At 47.2% G+C, this 17,510-nt stretch overlaps 1 long non-coding RNA gene across 2 annotated transcripts; it reads left to right on the forward strand.

Moving 5' to 3' along the window:
- Nucleotides 1-1,105: 1,105 nt before the first annotated feature.
- Nucleotides 1,106-6,027, forward strand: LOC146438616 (uncharacterized). Of its 2 annotated transcripts, XR_014852098.1 has the most exons (5): nucleotides 1,106-1,161; nucleotides 1,290-1,471; nucleotides 1,713-1,816; nucleotides 5,078-5,158; nucleotides 5,887-6,027. It is a non-coding gene; the product is annotated as an uncharacterized LOC146438616 (long non-coding RNA). The 2 variants fall into 2 exon arrangements; XR_014852097.1 differs by lacking the exon at nucleotides 1,106-1,161 and having other exon boundaries at nucleotides 1,238-1,471.
- Nucleotides 6,028-17,510: the final 11,483 nt, after the last annotated feature.

The following is a 17,510-nucleotide window of genomic DNA, read 5'->3' on the forward strand; positions in this document are numbered from 1 at the left end:
CCTGGGCACAGATGCTCAGCCAGGGATCAGAAAATCGGAATCACCTGCAGGAGGCAAAATCGGGATGATATACACCTTACGCTGAGGATGTAACAAAAAAACCAAATAACTTTCCTCCTAGCAGAAGGCTCTGATTTCTGTAATTGGGCAGATCGAGTGATGAGAAGTTAAAACATAGTTGTGGCGAAGCTTTGCAACTGCAAGGAGGCTTCTTGAATATTTTTTCAGGATGAGGAGCAGGTGATGACCATTTGCAGCTGGTATCACATCCTGAGGTCACCTAACCCAAGAGGATGAGGTCCTGTGTCATTTAATGTCACCCAAAGAGGGGTTGGGTGTGTATTTTTCCCCCCCTCACCTCAAAATCTGGGATTAAAGCCTCTACCTGAGATATGGAGTCTGTCATGACAACGGCCAGTTATTTTATATTAATAGCCTATATTATCACAATATATTATTCTATAATATTATTATATATTATATTTTATATTAATATAAATAATGTATTAATATTATTTCTTGAAATTTTCCATTTTATTTACCAGGAGACAAAGGAAAAAATATATCAGGGCAAGGATTCATTCTTGGGAAGTATCAGGAGCGAGGGTCTGTATCAGACATCCTCATTACAATCCACAAGAGCATCCTCAGTTTTCTGCATAGCCTGGGAGAAAACAGAAAAAAACAGGGAAATAAGAACAAAAGGCAAGCCTAAACATATATTTTAAGCTCTCCCCATTAGGGAGTCCCCAAAACACCTCACAGACACGACTTCCTTTTGCAGGTCGTTCACCTCAGTTATCACTCCCTGTGGCTTTTCTCAGCATCTCAAATCCCCAGGGGAGGAATTTCTGGCAGAAAGAGCCTTTTTCTGCCCAAGTGAGCCCATTTTCCCCATCAGGCTGCCCAGCATCACCTATGCAACCTCCTCCCACCCCAGTGCTCTGTCCCACCCTGCTGCTAGGTTTTCAAAGCCCAGGAGGATTTCAGGAAGCTGAACATCTCCAGCTGCTCCTCATGGATGCTTCTCCCTGCCTGGAGGGGGAATGCTGCCTAAATACCAAATAATTGAATATTAACCTCCCCAGGCAGGTCCTTCCTGGGCTGTTGGACCACTGAGCTTCAGCCCAGGCAGCTGAGGAGCTTCCCCCACCCTAAAGTGTAAATGAGCTTATAGGAAATGGCTGAGGGTAAGAGGGTAAAGAGGAGGGTGGGTGGGGAGGAAAACAAGCTCCCCACCCTCATCAGAGGCCCTGACCTCCTCCTTCTGTGCCCCCTCTCTTCTCCAGGGGTGGAGGGGAGCTGTTTTTCCAGGGTTTGTGGTGTGGGTGATGAATAGGTGACCCTTCTGGGAGGCAGCAGAAAAGGAGAAGAGGGAGAGGCTGCATCCTCCACCCCCTGAGCCATGGGAAGATGAAAACTGAGTCAAAGGGGGTTCCACCTAATAGAAATGGGCTTTCTGTCCAGCCAGGTAAGTTCTGATTTTTGCCTTTGGCTGATTGCGTTTGTCTTTGGCTGATTGTTTTTGTCTCTTTGTGGCTGTTGGAAGTGAAGGGAGATGAGGGATGTGATCAAGTAAAGCTGAGAGCTCTTGAGCAGCTTGGTTAAAGGCTTCTGTTGGGCTTTGAGTCGTTCATTTTGATTTTTAAGGATTTAGGGGTTTCTAAATCTCTTCTTGAGAAGTTTTGTTTGCCTGTTGTGCCTTTTCAAAGTAAAAGCAACACTCAAGGCTGCTGACTGTGGAGACCTTGCTGTGAAGGGAGGAGGGTGAAGCAGCAAAGCTGTGGGATGGTGTGAAACAACAAAAGGGACAGAGGTGAGACATAAATTTATTCCCCTGGAGCAGAGAGGTTGGGGCAGGGGGTGTGTATGTCTTGAAAAGTCTTCCAGTCTTGAGCTGCCGTTAAAAAAAGCATCCCCACCCTGTTGTGCATCCCACAAGCAACGTGTATTTTTAATTAATTAAATGCCACTGTCAGGGCAGGGGAGGAAGCCGGGGGGGGGTGAAAGGTTGTGTCCCTTCCCCCTGGAGCTGTGGCATCTCCAGCTGCTGCCAGGAGCTTTGGGAAGACATTTCCCTGCTGTCATTCCAAGGAACAGCCAAGAAAGCTCCTCGTGGCTGCTGTGGGAGCAGAAGTTTGTGGACAGGGCGATGGATGAGCAAAGAGAGCAAAATTTCCCTCCCCAGGAGAAGCCAAGTGTGTGGATTCCACCTAATTCCTCCTGAGGGTCTGGGCTGGAAGGGAATCAAATAAACCAGGTGGGAAAGGAGCTGTGAGCTCCTCCTCACCAGGGATGAGGCCACAACCTGTGTCAAACCTCCCTGAGTGCCTGGGAGCAGCAGATGGACAGAGATGAAGGAAGGATGGGGATGGACCCTGTGCAATGATTATTCCTCCATCCACTCACTGAGAGTGGGCTGAAGAGCCCTTTGAGTGAGTGCTGAAGTGAGAAATGGGAAAATGTGTTGGTTTAGGAGAGATTTCTCTTCTTTCTGTGCTGTTTCTCCTGCATAGATCTTGCTGGACCAGGTTGCTCCCAAAGGGAAAGAATGAGGGAGGTGGGAAACTACCAGGTGGGAATTTTTAAGCAGAAGGGGATGGAATATTTATTCCCTTTGTCAATCAGTGGGTTCAGTCTGGGGTACAGACTGAGATGAGCTCCATGGAGAAAATTCCCTGGCAGGTCTGGGAAAATAACCTCAGCTCCTTGGGGTGCTTTCCCATCTCAAAGGAGGTGTGGAATTCTCTCAGGGAGAGGCTCAGGTGTGTTTTATCCAGAATCAGGTACTGAGTAATCCCTGCGCTCACCTGTGTGTTTCTTGCTCTGGAGCTCAGATCTGTTCTGCAAAAAACCCATCCAAAACTCAGTGCTGCTGCTTGGGACTTTATTCTTCACAAGAGGCACCTGAGATTCTTCTCAGGGACCATGACCTCTCCCTGTGCCTTCTGCTCTGGCTGGGGAAAAGCTTCAGGGGAGCAAACTGCCCTTGTCCTCCTCCCAGGAGCTGCAAAACCTCTCTCTGCATGGCCTGGGAGAAAATGTGGCACTGAATTTGCCCCCAGTTTCATCTTCAAAGCAGTAATTAATTTGCTGAGCAGCTGTGAGCTGTGGAACTGACCCAGAATATTGAATTGTCTCCCTGCTAGGGGCATTCTTCCCTTCCCCATGAATACCTCCTGTGTCTGTTGCCACATTTTGGGAGGATGGAACTCAGGTGGGTCCCCAAGGGAGCAGAAAAGACACTTTTTCCTTCCCTAAATCAGTTGAGAGGGAGGAGCTCCCTTCAGGGAAATCCTGGCTTTGGGAATCTTCTAATTAAATGTGCCCAGCTGGGCTCCTTTTCCTGCAAAAGCCTTGGATAAAGGGTGGCTTTCAACCCTGGAATTCACAGTTGCTGGTGTTGCAGGGTGACCATGGGTAGAACTCTGCTGCCAAGATTTTCCTTAAAAACAGACCAAAATGGAACCTCTGCCTTAAAATAATCCCTTGATGATACAAGGCCTGTGCATCACCTGCTTTTTCTTCAGCTTCCACCCCTGATTGTCCTCTATCAGCCACCCCCAAAAAGCCAAACCCCCAATTCTCCATTATTTAACCCAGTCTTAACTGTATTTAATGGGAGCAGCTTCCCCAAAGGTGTTTGGGGGTCCACCATATCCAGATGACTCATTCCAATACTTCTGTAAATAATATTTCTGTGAAAGTGGGAATCCCACTTTAATTTTAGCTAAATTTAATCCCAAGCCCCATCAGCAAAGTGGAAGGGAGGAAAGGGAAGCTGGATTCTCAATGACTTTCTGGATTGCAAACCCAGGAAAGGATTTTCCCTGGAAAAATGAAGGGTGGATGTTGGAATCCTCCTTGTCTGTGTGACTAAATGAGTGGGAATGGGATGGGATGAACTCCAGCTTAACCAGAGGCTTCTCCTGCTCTGGAAAGGGAACTGGGCTGTAATACAGAGGAGGGATTCCCATCACAAAAAATGTACTTGTGACTATTTTTATTTATTTCCTGGTGTTTACTCGACACCTTTGGTGTTGTCCCTTGGACTGGTGTGAGGTACCTTGATGTCAGCTGGGGGCAAAATGGTGTTTTGTTTTATGGGATAAGAGTGAGAAACACTTCTTAGCCTCTGGTTTGGGGTATCTGTGGCCTGTCTGGGTAAAAGTGGAGGGAGGTGTTCTCATGAGACACAAAACCAAGCCATATCCTCCTGTTTGTTATTAAAAATGAGTTCACAGATCCCTTTCATTCTTGTTTGATTGATTAAAGTGGGGGATTCCCAAGGAGGGAGCTGTTCTTTTTTCAGGGGAAGGAAGGTTGCATCCAGCACCCCAGTGGGAATGGAGGGATTGGGAATGATGGCTCAGTGCTGGGTGGATTTCTGGTCTGGGAGTCTCCAGCCACACACCTGGTGTGTAGACAGGATGGGAATTGGATCTGCTGTGTAAATTCCATGGTAGAACAGCTCAGAGATCTCCAGGGCATCTCTCCCTAAGCCCTGAGTCATTCTCCTGCCTGGGGTTTTCTCATCTCTGCGTGGCTCTTCCTAAAAAGTTCTGTGCAGTTGGAACTAATGGATGGATGTTCCCAGAACAAAAAAGAAAATGACATCAGCTGTTCCCATCACTGGAATTAAGGCCAAAGCCTCCAGATGTCAGGCATTGTTGTTTCTTGGGGTTTTTTTAATCTTTGTGTGACTATAGGAGCTCTTCCTTCATTTGCAGCTAATGAATAGAACAAAACACAGAAATCTGCACTGGGTTAGAAAGAAATGGATGTGTTTTGCAAAACGTAATGCCTGCTGGTGTGGGGGTGTGAGGGCTTGGGGCTGCAGCCATCGAGGCAAGGAGTGGATTAATAACACGTGTGATCCTGCAGTCCAATCCAAACCAGGATGTTTCAGGTGAAATACCTGGGACAGGCTTTCTCAGTGTCTTTGCTGATGCTGCCTGGCCTCCTGTGGCCCCAAAAATGCCAGTGGGAATTGTGTCTGAGCCCCTCAGCTGAAGGGCTGCCCAGGACCCACTGTTCCAATTTAATTAAGCATCTTGATGGTCTCAATTCAATTAAGCAATGAGCTCGATTGGATCAGCACGAGGAAGGCAGCAAAGAGGGATCTGAGATGTGGCATTGTCAGCAACCTCAGATGGAGGTAGGGATCCAATTTGTGTGGTGGCCAAGAACATCTGAAGTATTTCCTAGAATGTCATATTTCATGGGAAATGCCTCTAATTAGGCCTGGGGATTTCCACACTTCCCTGCTAGACTGGGAGTGGGTTGCACAGCTGGATGTTGGTGAAGGACATCTCCTCTGTCAATAAAGAAAAAAGGTTTAAAAATAAATAAATTTTAAAAATTTCCTGGGCAGACCTTCTGTGTTCATGGTTGGTAATGAAAAGATCCCCAAAGCTTGCAACACAAGGCTACCATGACCATTTTAAGGATATTTTGAGGAGTTGACTGTAATCAGAGCCAGGTGTATAAGGAGGCTGAAGGCTCTGAAACTTTAATATCCTGCTGGGCAATGCCAGTTGAGGATCCAATTTCTGCTGGTTGAACCTGGTGCTGACCTAGCACCAAACTGGCTCCAGCTGCCTCCATGGTTTTCTTGGAAAACTGAGCCTCTAGCTTCCCTCCAGAGTCTTTGGAAAGCCTGCAGCAAGTGGGTGACTCAGTCACTGCAAGGGCTGCAACAGCAGCTCCTCTTTCCCCTCCACCTGCTCTTTTTGTAACATTTCCATGGCTATTTTCACTGTATTAATGTGATTCCCCCGCCCCCCCCTTTTTATCTAGGGAACAATGAGAGGTAACTGCAACCTTAATGGCTGAGGATTAGGAAGCCCTGACTGGGACAACTCCATTTATTTTACTTTTTTTCAGGAGTGCGTTGCTGCGTTAAAGCCTGGAGTGTTCGAGGTCTAGAACAATGCAGAGACTCATCTTTGTTTTAACTGGGTTGTTGGGAGCTCCTGTTTCTCCTCTTGTCCGTGTAAATGTTTTATGAAGTGAGTTTAAAGTCAATAACCGCTTCCTGTTTAACGTCTGCCTCGCTGCCTTATGAAAGATGCTTTATGAAAACATCAGAGCTCTCACCCAGCACGGGGCTTATCTCTGGTTCCCTGCTAAGCACGGTATCAAAACACATCTAGGAGGGGGGGGGGGAAAAATCCTGATTTAAAAAGAAAATAAACTCGTGTCTTCCTCTTAATGATGCTGCACTGATTATGCAGTAACACAGCATATTGAAATTGCTCTGAAATTGGATTTCGGAGCCAGCTGAGCTTCAAATCCTGATGGGAAGGCTCATGGGGAAAGCTGGCCTGCACTGAGCACCCAGCTTGTTGCTTTCTTGCTGCCTTTTTTTTTTTTTTTCCTATTCCCAGTGTGACAAATGAGATTTGAATAATTGCTGTGTAAACTGAGAGCGCTTGTTGAATCGGAGAGGGCTGAGAAATATGTGCTCTTCGGCTTTGCTCTGCTGCCGATGTTGATTTGCGTTGAGCGTGGCTGGAATCTTAACACTGTGCTCTGGGACAGGCATTTCTATGATATAATCAAAGGTCCCTGCGTTGCATGACTTTGCAAAGTTGCAGCTGGCACAGATAAATTGGGCACAAATCCTGGCTGGCACAGCTGATGTGGGCAAGAGCTTGGTGCTGCCGGCGTCTGCCTGGGCTTGGCCAAGGCAGTCCTAGGCCAAAGGTGGGTGCAGCTAAAAGTGCCTGATGTGATGCAGCTCTGACTTTGTCTTTGCTCTTCCAACGCTGGCAGGTATTGGGGTTTGTTTGCTCTTTGTTTGTATAGTTATTTTTGTTTTCTCTCATTTGCCACATCTCTGCGTTGCTTTGCTTCCTTCAGTAAGGGGAATGCCCCCCGTGGGAGATGTTATTGAGGCTCCTGCTCTGTTCCCTCAGGTGAAACATCACCTGAAGAGTGCAGCTAACAGCTCTTGATGTAAGGAAAATGACTTGGTGAGGGGAAAACACTGACTTTATTTTCTTTTATGGTGGCGCGCGCACCTAAATGGTATTTTAACAAGCCTGGGGTTCTTTTCAAACTGCCTGATCCTCTGGAGAAGTTTCCTGATGTGAATAGTGCAGTAGCTGGTTTGCTCCTCCTTAGCGTTCGCCAGGAGGAAAAACACTGAGCTGCTCATCAGACCCATGTGGGGCTGAAGGAAGCATCAGTTCCCAGAGAAATAGGGAATAAAAAAAAAAAAAAAAGCAGAGAGACTTTTTTCTTTCTAAGAAGTGGCTTAGCCCTGACTGCAAATAGCAGGATCTTTGGTATGGAAAGGCTCAAATCTCAATTGTTTTAGTAGAATAAAATGTAATGTGAGAAGTTTTTGTTATCAAGGGATTTGCTGAGCTTTGGGAGCTTTTGAGTGGCACACTGAGTTGTGCAGCCACTGAACACCTGAACTCTGTGCTAAAGGTGTTTGGTGGGAGTTTGGAAATAGGGAATTTTCCCTGCCTGTGCCTGGTGCAGCTGCTCTGTTCTGGGCAGCTTCAATCTGGATTTCCAGGACTGCTGCACCAGGGGCTGTCTCTGCTCTGCAATTCGGTGATTTTTGGGTTGGAATCAGTGATCTTGAAGGTCTCTTCAAACCTGGTGATTCTGTGATTTTGAACATGATTTGCACCTTCACATAAAACAGCTTTACAGCTGCCTGTAGCCCAAACATCAGTCACGAGTTTAGTGACTTTAAATATAAAGTTTCTCCTCCCAGATTCTTTTACTTTCTCTTTCTCAAGCTTGAAAACTGCAACCAAATCTTCTGTGCTCCTTTCCCAGCTTGGACTGCTGAAGGAGTTTTGCGTGAAAAGTTCAGTCAGGGCGAAGCCTCATTCTCTGATTTTTTTATTTTTTCCTGACTGCTCCTCCAGTAGACAACTGCTTTGGCTGTGACATTTCCTTTTCAGCAGAGCCCCTGCTGTTCCATTACAATGATTGCTCTGATGAGACCTTGCAGGTAATGAGTGACCTTTGTGTTTTGCCCCACGTAGGAGAGACTGAGTGGAGATGAGTTTAACTAGGAGCCCTTGGCACAGGTGCTGTTTTATTGCTTCAAAGCCCTTTTGTGCCCTTATTGTTAGAATTAAAGCACAGACTTCAGGTAATGCTTTCCACTCTGGATCAGCTGTGTTTTATGAAAGGCAGAAAGCTGTGAATAGAGAGGCAGCAAAGCTCTTGGAGATGGAGCTGTGGGGATGCTGCTGCTGCTGTGTGTTGCTTATGCACACCTGGATAGGATCAGGGTGGGATCTCTCATTTCAGAGGATTTCTGCTCAATATCCTGCCTCCCAGATCATCTGGAGATGGCTCCCTGTCTCTGAAGAGCACAGGAGGTGCTGACAGCATCCCAGCCCTTGCCACGGTGAGGCTGAAAAAATAGCATCTGACACCCATTTGGGTGCAGTGAGGTCACAGTGACAGCAGAGACACCACGTTTCACAACTGCCATCCCATCCCCTGCCAGTCTGAAGGAGCTGGGATGTGATAGCTGGAGCCTGGAGGGCCCTGGCTGCCTTGGAGTGCCTCTGGGGCAGATACAATTTGCTGATGCTTTCTGAAAGGACTTGCACAACACCAGAGAAACGTCTTGGTCCCTTTCCCACCTGGAAGAGGGACTCGAGCTGATGTTCCTGATGGTTCATCTGGCTGGGGAGCTCTCTCCCCTGAGCCTGCAGGTGATAAGATCTTTTAGGGAGGCTCCAGAAGCCTCCTGGAAGCTGCTGGCATCCAGCTCCCAAATTGCAGTGCTCTAAATGAATGCCCCAGAGAGCAGCTGAGAGCGGCTCCAGGACAGAAATCAAGCCACAGTCTAGCCTTGGTTAACACTTTTTGTGTTTCGTGTCTGTGTTCAGCAGCTGGGCTGCTGTTTGTGAGCTTTGATGTGAAGCCACGATGCTCCCAGGGGTGACCATGCCCATCCTCAGGGAGCAGCCCTGCTCCTGCCTGGGAAGGCTGCTGGAATCCCAGCTAGATGTTTTTGGGTTTGGGGAGGGCTGCTGTTCCCTCGTCAGTGCTTGAGGGCTGTGAGCTCTGGGAAATGCAGGTCACGAAGAGCCGGCACAAAGGGAAATACAAATCTGGGTGCTGCTCTATCTCTGAAGGACCTGACTGGTTTTCATTCTGGGTTTGGGGCTCAGTTTTAGATCTCTGTTGCTTGTGGAAAGCGCTGAGGTGAGGTGGAGGACTCTCGGTGGAACAACCATGATCATGATAGCAGTAGGAGAATGAATGTTCTGCTAATACCTTGGATAACACATGGAATGGGGCAGGGGAAGCTGTTCAAATCCTTGCTGAGCCTTTCCAGGAAGCCCCTTGTGTGTCTCTGCCTTGCTTGGGTGGGCAAAACCACAATATTCCATCGATGTTTCCTTGCTCACCTATCCCCAAAGTAACCCAGAGTGCTCCGGGTCTGACATCAGAAGGATTTGGAGCTGCTGGAGCAAATCCAGAGGAGGCCATGGAGATGCTCCAAGGGCTGGAGGTGCTCTGGAACCAGGCTGGGAGAGCTGGGAATGTTCCCCTGGGGAAGGGAAGGATCCAGGAGAGGTTAGACCCCCTGGCAGGGCCTAAAGGGGCTCCAGGAGAGCTGCAGAGGGACTGGGGACAAGGCATGGAGGGACAGGACACAGGGAATGGCTTCCCAGTGCCAGAGGGCAGGGTTAGATGGGATACTGGGAAGGAATTCCTCCCTGTGTGGGTGGGGAGGAGCTGGGATGGAATTCCCAGAGAAGCTGTGGCTGCCCCTGGATCCCTGGAAGTGTCCAAGGCCGGGTTGGATGGGACTTGGAGCAACCTGGGATAGTGGAAGTTGTCCCTGCTCATGGCACAGGGGTAGAATGGGATGAGCTATAAGTTCCCTTCCAACCCAAACAATTGATTCTCTGAGAATTCTATGCTTTGCCAGACTAGCAAATATTTCTTGGAATCTTCTGCCTTGCAATGCCTCTTGTAAACAGAGAACTTGCATCCTGGAGTGAAAAAAACTAAGCCAAAACAAACCACCTAAAACAAAAAAATCCCAAACCAAACAAAACCCACAACTCAAACCACAAATACTAAGAAACTGCTTCATAACTTTGCCATGTTCTTTGCAAATGGACTGGATTTTTTCACAGCTCTCCTGGCAGATTTTGTATTGTTGCCTCTGATCTCTATCACCTGGCAGGCAAAGCAGCATTTCCTTGGATTTGACAGCGTTTAGAAACAAAATCTGAAAGGAAAGCTTGTGATCTGCAGCTGTCAGAAATGCCACTCGCTCCAAATGTGAGAGCTTGGAAGCAGGGAATTTGGTATGGAAGGTGTGTGTGTGCTGGGAAGGTCTGTAGTCCTCCTAACAGAGAGGTTCAACACATAAGTGAGATAAAACAGAGGGGTTTGGCAGGGCTTGGGCAGAAGATTTATATATATATATATATATATGTAAAATTCATATTTTTTGTATTTTTTATATATATATACATATAAAATCTTTGTCCTAAGTCATGCCAAAACCCTTGGTTTGATCTTATGCTAAAAGGCTGAAAGGGAATATATATTTCTATAGATCTGTTTTCCCTCTGGGACCAACTGCTGCTAAAAGGCTGGGAGTGGGATGTCAACAGAAGTTGTGGGAGAAAAAATGGGAAGAAGTCTTTGAGATCTTTGCCTTGGCCATCTTGAAAGATCAAATCACAGCAACAGCAACTTTAGTGCTTTTCTACCCAGCAGTGCCTGCCTTGGGGTCACTCCAGGTGAATTTTCAGGCCTGTTTTTAAGTGTTTTTTTTCAGGGCCAGGACCTGTTGTTTGGGCCCACTCTGAGCCATGAGTCACTGGTGCTTTCAGCAACAACAATGGCAGAAATGGGCAGCATTTCTTACAATGTGGTTATTCCTAATTTGTGCAGGATGGAGGAGTCTGGAGTGGAGCTGTGCTTTACCCCTGTGGCTGCTGTTACACCGAGGGCAAAGTGCCTTTAATTCCTTGGGCAAGGAGATTGAAATCTCCCATTAGTAAACATTTGAATGCGAATTGTGGAATAAATTATGGTGCAAGGGAGGTCTGGAGGGCTCTGGTTCTGCTCCAAGGTGGTTTTTAAAGTGAGGTCAGGTTCCTAAGAGTGAAGGATGGGACCCTGATCCACTGCCTAGACATGGTCAGAAAGAAAGAAAAAACCCTACATGATGATGGAGTTGGTATTTTCATTTTTGACTTGTAACCCCTGTTAGAACTGCTTGCTTTAAAATTAAAAACCTTACAGCACTGATGAGGAGAGTGCAATTTCTCTCTTCAAAAGTTCCTCCTGCTCTAGATAAAGCAGAACCCAAAACAGTACAGGATCAGTCAAAGAAGAGCTTAAATATTGCTGTGAATCTGCAAAGGAATGGTTGTGATGCTACTGGGCCTTGTCTTGAAAGCTCTGGGCTCTCAAGGGGTGGGGGATAAGGGGGAATGGCTTCCCAGTGCCAGAGGACAGGGTTGGATGGGATTTTGGGAAGGAATTCTTCCCTGTGAGGGTGGGGAGAATTCTGGGAATTCCCAGAGAAGCTGTGGCTGCCCCTGGATCCCTGGAAGTGTCCAAGGCCAGGTTGGACAGGGCTTGAAGCAACCTGGGATAGTGGAAGGTGTCCCTGCCCATGGCAGGGGGTGGCACTGAATGGGATTTTAGGTCCTTTTCCCCCAAACCATTCCACGACTGAAAGGATCCATGATGAGCAAACCAACAGCTTTGGCTGCTTCTCTGGGACTTGCTGGATCAGAAGTGTCTGACGACCTCCTCCGAGGTGCTTCAAGAACAACAATAACCATCCCACACCTCAGAACGTTTTCAATAGACTTAAATATTGGCATTTCCCCAAATAACTCTCTCCCTCCTCTGCTCCTGCAGGAGAGATGACGCACTTGCTTGTGAGGGAGGTGAGCTGATGCTCAGGCTCATTCTTGTCTCGCTTTAAGGTGATAAACAGAAGGTTTAAGTCTAGAGCAAACAGCCTGGAACTTGATATGAGCTCTCAGATTACTCATAATTGAAAGGCTTAAAACTTTTATGCACCAGCTGCTGCTTGAGGACTAAAACAATGAGCTTCTGCAGGCAATTAGCCTGCTGGCTGTGGAGCTGGAGGTTTTCACCTGCACAGACAGTGAGACCAGAGGACTCCTCGGGTGATTTCCTGAATTCCTTTGGATGTGGTCAGGCTCGTTAATGTGGCAACTCTGCCCTGGTCCTCCCTTGTTTCCTAATCTGGTGGAGACTTTAGCGTGACAGACACTGATTTCAAGGAGAAGTGTCTCTATCTGATGTCTCATTAGGATTTCAACAGCGTTATGCAAAAGTTTCTTCTAGTCCTAACAAGAATTTTGAACCCATTTCTGTTAAAGTTTGTTTGTGCTTATTTTTTGTTAGGAAGTCAAACAAGTATCAGTGCTCCAGGTCCAGCTCTGCTCTGATGGGAACAGGCATGGATGGATTTGCCTCCCAAGTGGATATGTTTGCCTGTTTTCAGTGGTGGTCCAAAGTGGGTCTGTCTGAGGTGGTTTCTTGCATGCTGAGGAACATATCCTAGATCAGAACAGCTGGACAGGGCTCTGTGTCTGTTCAAACTATCCTCAAAACAGTTTTGGGTTATTTTTTTTACCAAGCTGGGTGGCTGAATCAGTTAAGGTAAAGAAGTGAGTGCTGGGTTTTTCTTTTCAGTGTTGCCAAGTTACTCCCAGTGTTTGTCTGCACTGCTACAGTCCCAAAACTTCCTTTTTCTGCCCATCATGGGTTCAGCTGCAGTTTCCCTCTGCTGCTGCTCCAGTCCCACCACTACCAACACATCCGTGTCTGCTGGTGTTGATGGTGATATGGATTTGAAATAAAGTCTTGGGTTGGAATTTGAACATTCAGAACCTCCACACATCAACACAAACATGCCTGAAATTGGTATCTTTTCGTGTCTGCTTGTGCAAAATGATCCTTGGACTAAGGCTGGAGATTGTTGGTTTGTTAATTCTGAATTCCTGTATTCTTGCTGTTACAGATTCCCTTCAAATGAACCGTTTTCCCCTTGAATAGGAGGGTTTGGCTGTTCAGGCCCCATCAGCCCCCTGGCAGCCTCTCCCAAGACAAGGGAATTAAGAAATGAGTTTTTAATAACAAGCCAGGATAGGGAGGCACTACAGGCTCGGGGCTGACAGCTTGCTCAGCCTAGGGAAGCCTTTCACTTGGAACTGAAATAAAAACAAATGTCAAAGCCTTCCCGAGCTGCTGTTGTGACTGAACGAGGTGCTTCATCCTCAGAAATGTTTCCCTGGATCTGTGTGTGCCAGGAGCTGTCTTGGGCCTGGAAGAATCAAAGCTGATGGAGCCCCCAGCACTGTGTGCACCCGGATCTTGTCAATCTGAGATCTCCCGTGGTTCCTGCACTGGGTGTTTGAAGTAGGATAAAAAGGATGGAGGAGATGTTTCCAGCTGCTTTTCCCCCTGGAGGAAGGTGGGGTTTATGTAATGGTGCCACGTGAGTGCTTCCTCCAGCAGCCCAGTGCAGCCAGAGCTGACAGGTGATCTCAGAGTCTCGCACAAGGCGAAAAGGAAAGGGGAATTGCTGACCAGCAATTTCCTTGTATTCTGCTGAGGAATCCACCTGGGATTTGGAATCCAGGGACAAATTTAAGTCATAGAATCATGGGATGGTTTGGTTGGAAGAGACCTTAAAGACTGAGTTCTAGCCCTCTGCCATGGGACCCCTTCCCCTATCCCAGGTTGCTCCAACCTCTCTTCTCAGGAAAATACTTCTTTATTCAATATTAGTCTCAAATACCAGCCTGTCCAACTTGGATTATGAAGCCACTTCTAACTAATCTCCCTTCCCAGTTCCTTGGAGTTGGGGAGGGTTGGAAGTTCCCCTTTCCACGTTCAGGGCACTGTGGTGCTGTTAGATAATGTTTGCTGGAGGGAGTGTGGTTGTATTAAATTTCTACTCTGACAAACTCCTTAGCTCTGTACAGTTGAACCTTTATGCTTTGGCTGCAGCATTTCCTGATGAATGATGGTAAGTGACAGAAGTGACAGCACAGGGGGGAAAGGGTTTAAACTGAGAGTCAGATGAGATAAGAGGAAGAAATTCTTCCCTGTGAGAGTGGAGAGCCCTGGCACAGGCTGCCCAGAGAAGCTGTGGTGCCCCTGGATCCCTGGAAGTGTCCAAGGCCAGGTTGGACAGGACTTGGAGCAACCTGGGATAGTGGAAGGTGTCCCTGCCCATGGTATGGGGTGGAATTGATGGGATTTAAGGTCTCTTCCAACCCAAACCAGTCTGGGATTCTATGACAGAAGAGCAAAACTGGCTCACAGCATGGCATAGCTGATATAAGACAGGAATGCAATCCCCTAAAAAACTTGTTCTCTCTGACCTTGGAGCGTGCAAAGCAGTTGTGTAAATGTGTTTAAGGTTATATGTTTCCCTAGGTTATAGGGAAAAAGGATGTTTGGTGAACACACAGCCACATTTCTGTTGCTTCATGGAAACAGGATGCATCCAAGTTGTGTAAGAGCTGGGACTGGAGAGCCCAAGACAGAGACAAGTGTAAATCCAGGGACAGTGAGTGGCTGAGCCAAGGGTTGAACCTCCCCCAATATTGGTGTTGACTTGTTCCTCAACTTGTTTTTGGTTGGAAAGCCCAGGGATCACCCTAACTGGATGAGACACATTCCCTGGCTTGTTATCATCAGCCTCAGAGCGTGTCCTTTTCACCTTTCTGCTGGTCTTGTTGGCACCTTTAAACCTACAAGAACTGTTTTTAAAGGGATTTGCTGTGCCCAGCAGTTGTTGTAAGGATGATGTGGCAGGGCAAGTGGAAGTTGTTTGACATATTTGGGACAGAGCTGAGACCACTAACAAGCTCTTGGCTTGACAGTGACTGGGAGAAAGGCTGTTCAACCTGCCTTGCACTAAAAGTACAGCTGTCTTAAGCACAGCAGGACTGTGGAATTGCTGATGAGGATTCTATCCAGGCTGGGGATCCGAAAAAAATCTCATTTACGAAACCAATCCTATTGTAAACAAGTTTAAGGGGTTTTTTTTGTCTCAGTAAATAGACACCAAGTGCTGTGGAATTGTGAATGTGAAACTGAACTGTGAGGGGTAACTTTTAGGGGTAGACTCCTGTCTACTCCTGTTCAGGCTTCATTACCTTTCTGCAAGCCATTAATTGAATAAAGCACTGTAATAGATCCATTTCTGCCTCGTTTTTAGATGCTCTCATATGCTTTTATTGTACCCTGAGCAAGGTATGAAAAACTTTGTGTGTATGGAAAGCTGGCAAGAGCTGGAAAAAAAAGACAAAAGCATATAAAACTGCCCTTCTTAAGAGTGTGGGCTGACAAAAGGGGAAAAAAGGCTGCTGGGGTCAGATCTGAAGTTAAGTTTTCCATAATGTGTACTTCTAGTTGCTTACACTTCTAACAAACCTCAAAACACTTGACAAAAGTCTTTTGTTTTCAGCACAGAAGTGAGAGTGAATAAACTGAAGGAAAAGAGGTGGCGTGTAAGTCTTGGTCCCGAGGAGATTTTGGGCTTTAGAGCTCTGCTCTGCCCCTGATTAGAAGCAGGAGCCCTTGGCTTCCACCAGCAAATGGTGAAGCTCTCAAAAGCTCCAATCCAGCCCCTGCAGCTGCATTAGCAGAGGCTCCTCTGAAGCATGAAATGAGCTGAGTGTTACCAGATTCTGTTTGAAGCTCCTGTGAAGGAAGATGATGAGATCAGAGTTTTGACTTTTCCTCCAGCCTCTACCCCATGAGCGATAAACTGCTTGAAACTTGTGCCTGAGCCATTGATGTGAGCTTAGAGCTGGAGGTGCTTGCTCCATCTGAAGGTTCTGGACATCAGAAGGCTTTTAACTTTTTATTTGTGTTTACAACCTTTTCACCCCCTGCTGGTGTTCAGTTGATTTAAATCTCAGTACTGTGCAAACCCCCTTGCTAGAGCTGGAAATAGTGGAATTGTGGGATGGTTTGGGTGGGAAGGACCTTAAAGATCATCTCATTCCACGACAGGGACACCTTCCACTGTCCCAGGTTGCTCCAAGCCCTGTCCAAACTGGCCTTGGAAACTTCCAGGGATGAGGCTTCTCTGTGCCAGGGCCTCCTCACCCTCACAGGGAGGAATTTCTTCCCAATATTCCATCCAACTCTGCCCTCTGGCAGTGGAATGCCATTCCCCCTTGTCCTGTCCCTCCACCCCTGGAAAATGGTTTCTCCCCATCTTGTCAGCTCCTTCAGGCACCGATTAGGTCACCCTGGATCCTTCTCTTCTGCAGGCTGGACAATCCCGATTCCCTCACAGCAGAGATGCTCTAGCCCTCAAATCAGCTTGGTGGCCTCCTCTGGACCCATTCCAAGAGGTCTCTGTCTCCAGCAGGAACTATCTGGAACAATTTATACCTGTGGTGGTAGAACCATCTGCTGTTGATTGTACCCTGTGCTTTTCCATCCCTGTCCCAAAGCGTAAAGGAAAACTGGATAATCCTCAGAGCCAAGGTTAGACAAATGCTGGGCAGGGCTTCCCAAACACCACAGTTTTGGATCCCTTTCCCTCCAGCACAAGGCCCAACACCCAACGTGGTGCCAGATGGTCGAAGGCCACCAAAGCAGGGCTGGGAAGCCCAGAATAATGGAACTAGAGCTGTATGTTTTATGGTGCAATAATTAAACACTGGCTGGTGCTCTTTCACTGCCCAAATCAGAAAAACTTGTGACATTAATTCCTGCCTGCTACTGGGAAAGTGCTTCTGTGCCTCTGGCGTCAGGGCTGAGTTTCCAGGGCTGCTGGGCAGATCCTGCACCCCAAAACTGCCTCCAGCAGCAAAGCTTCAGCCTCTGGCAGCAAAGGGCTTTTCCAGAGCTGAGCAAGACACACAAAAGAGACTTTGGCAAACAGCTCTCATGACTGGTGGAGAATGGGTGAAATGAGGATCTGCACATCCTACGGAAAGGAGTGTTGGATGGAGCTTGAGAAACCTGGTCTAGGGGAAGATGTCCCTGCCCGTGGCAGGGCGCTGGAAATAGATGGTCTTTAAGGTTTTTTCAAACCCAATCCACTCCACGATTCTGTGCTCTTTGTTGGAGCCACTAGAGGACTTCTTGGCACCTTTGTCTTGATGTTGTCTCTTTGGGCAACTCTTTGTCTTCCCAAATTGCTATTCTGACCTTACTGGCCTCAAACTCAGGTTTTGAATCTCCTTCAATAACCAATTTTCTTGGTGTATCCCCTGCTGTTGGGTATTTCCTTGACTTTTTCGCTGCCTCTTGTTCATTACCTCCTGCTTGCCCCCATACCTGCTTCCAATTTTCCCCGGCAAAGCCAAAACCCTCAAGTCTTAAATCCTGAACTCAAAGGGCTGTTGAGCATATGCAATTCAGTTGCTTTTTCTCCTCCTCTCAAAAGGCTTATAATTTGCCTGGATTTTTGGCGATGACAAAAATGAAATCTGACACAAAAAGCTTGTCCCTCGCTCATTAAAGCCCTCGCTCTA

Source organism: Lichenostomus cassidix, chromosome 4 (genome assembly GCF_008360975.1).
Source record: "Lichenostomus cassidix isolate B80296 chromosome 4, HeHo_3.0, whole genome shotgun sequence".
In the NCBI taxonomy this organism is placed as follows: Eukaryota; Metazoa; Chordata; class Aves; order Passeriformes; family Meliphagidae; genus Lichenostomus; species Lichenostomus cassidix.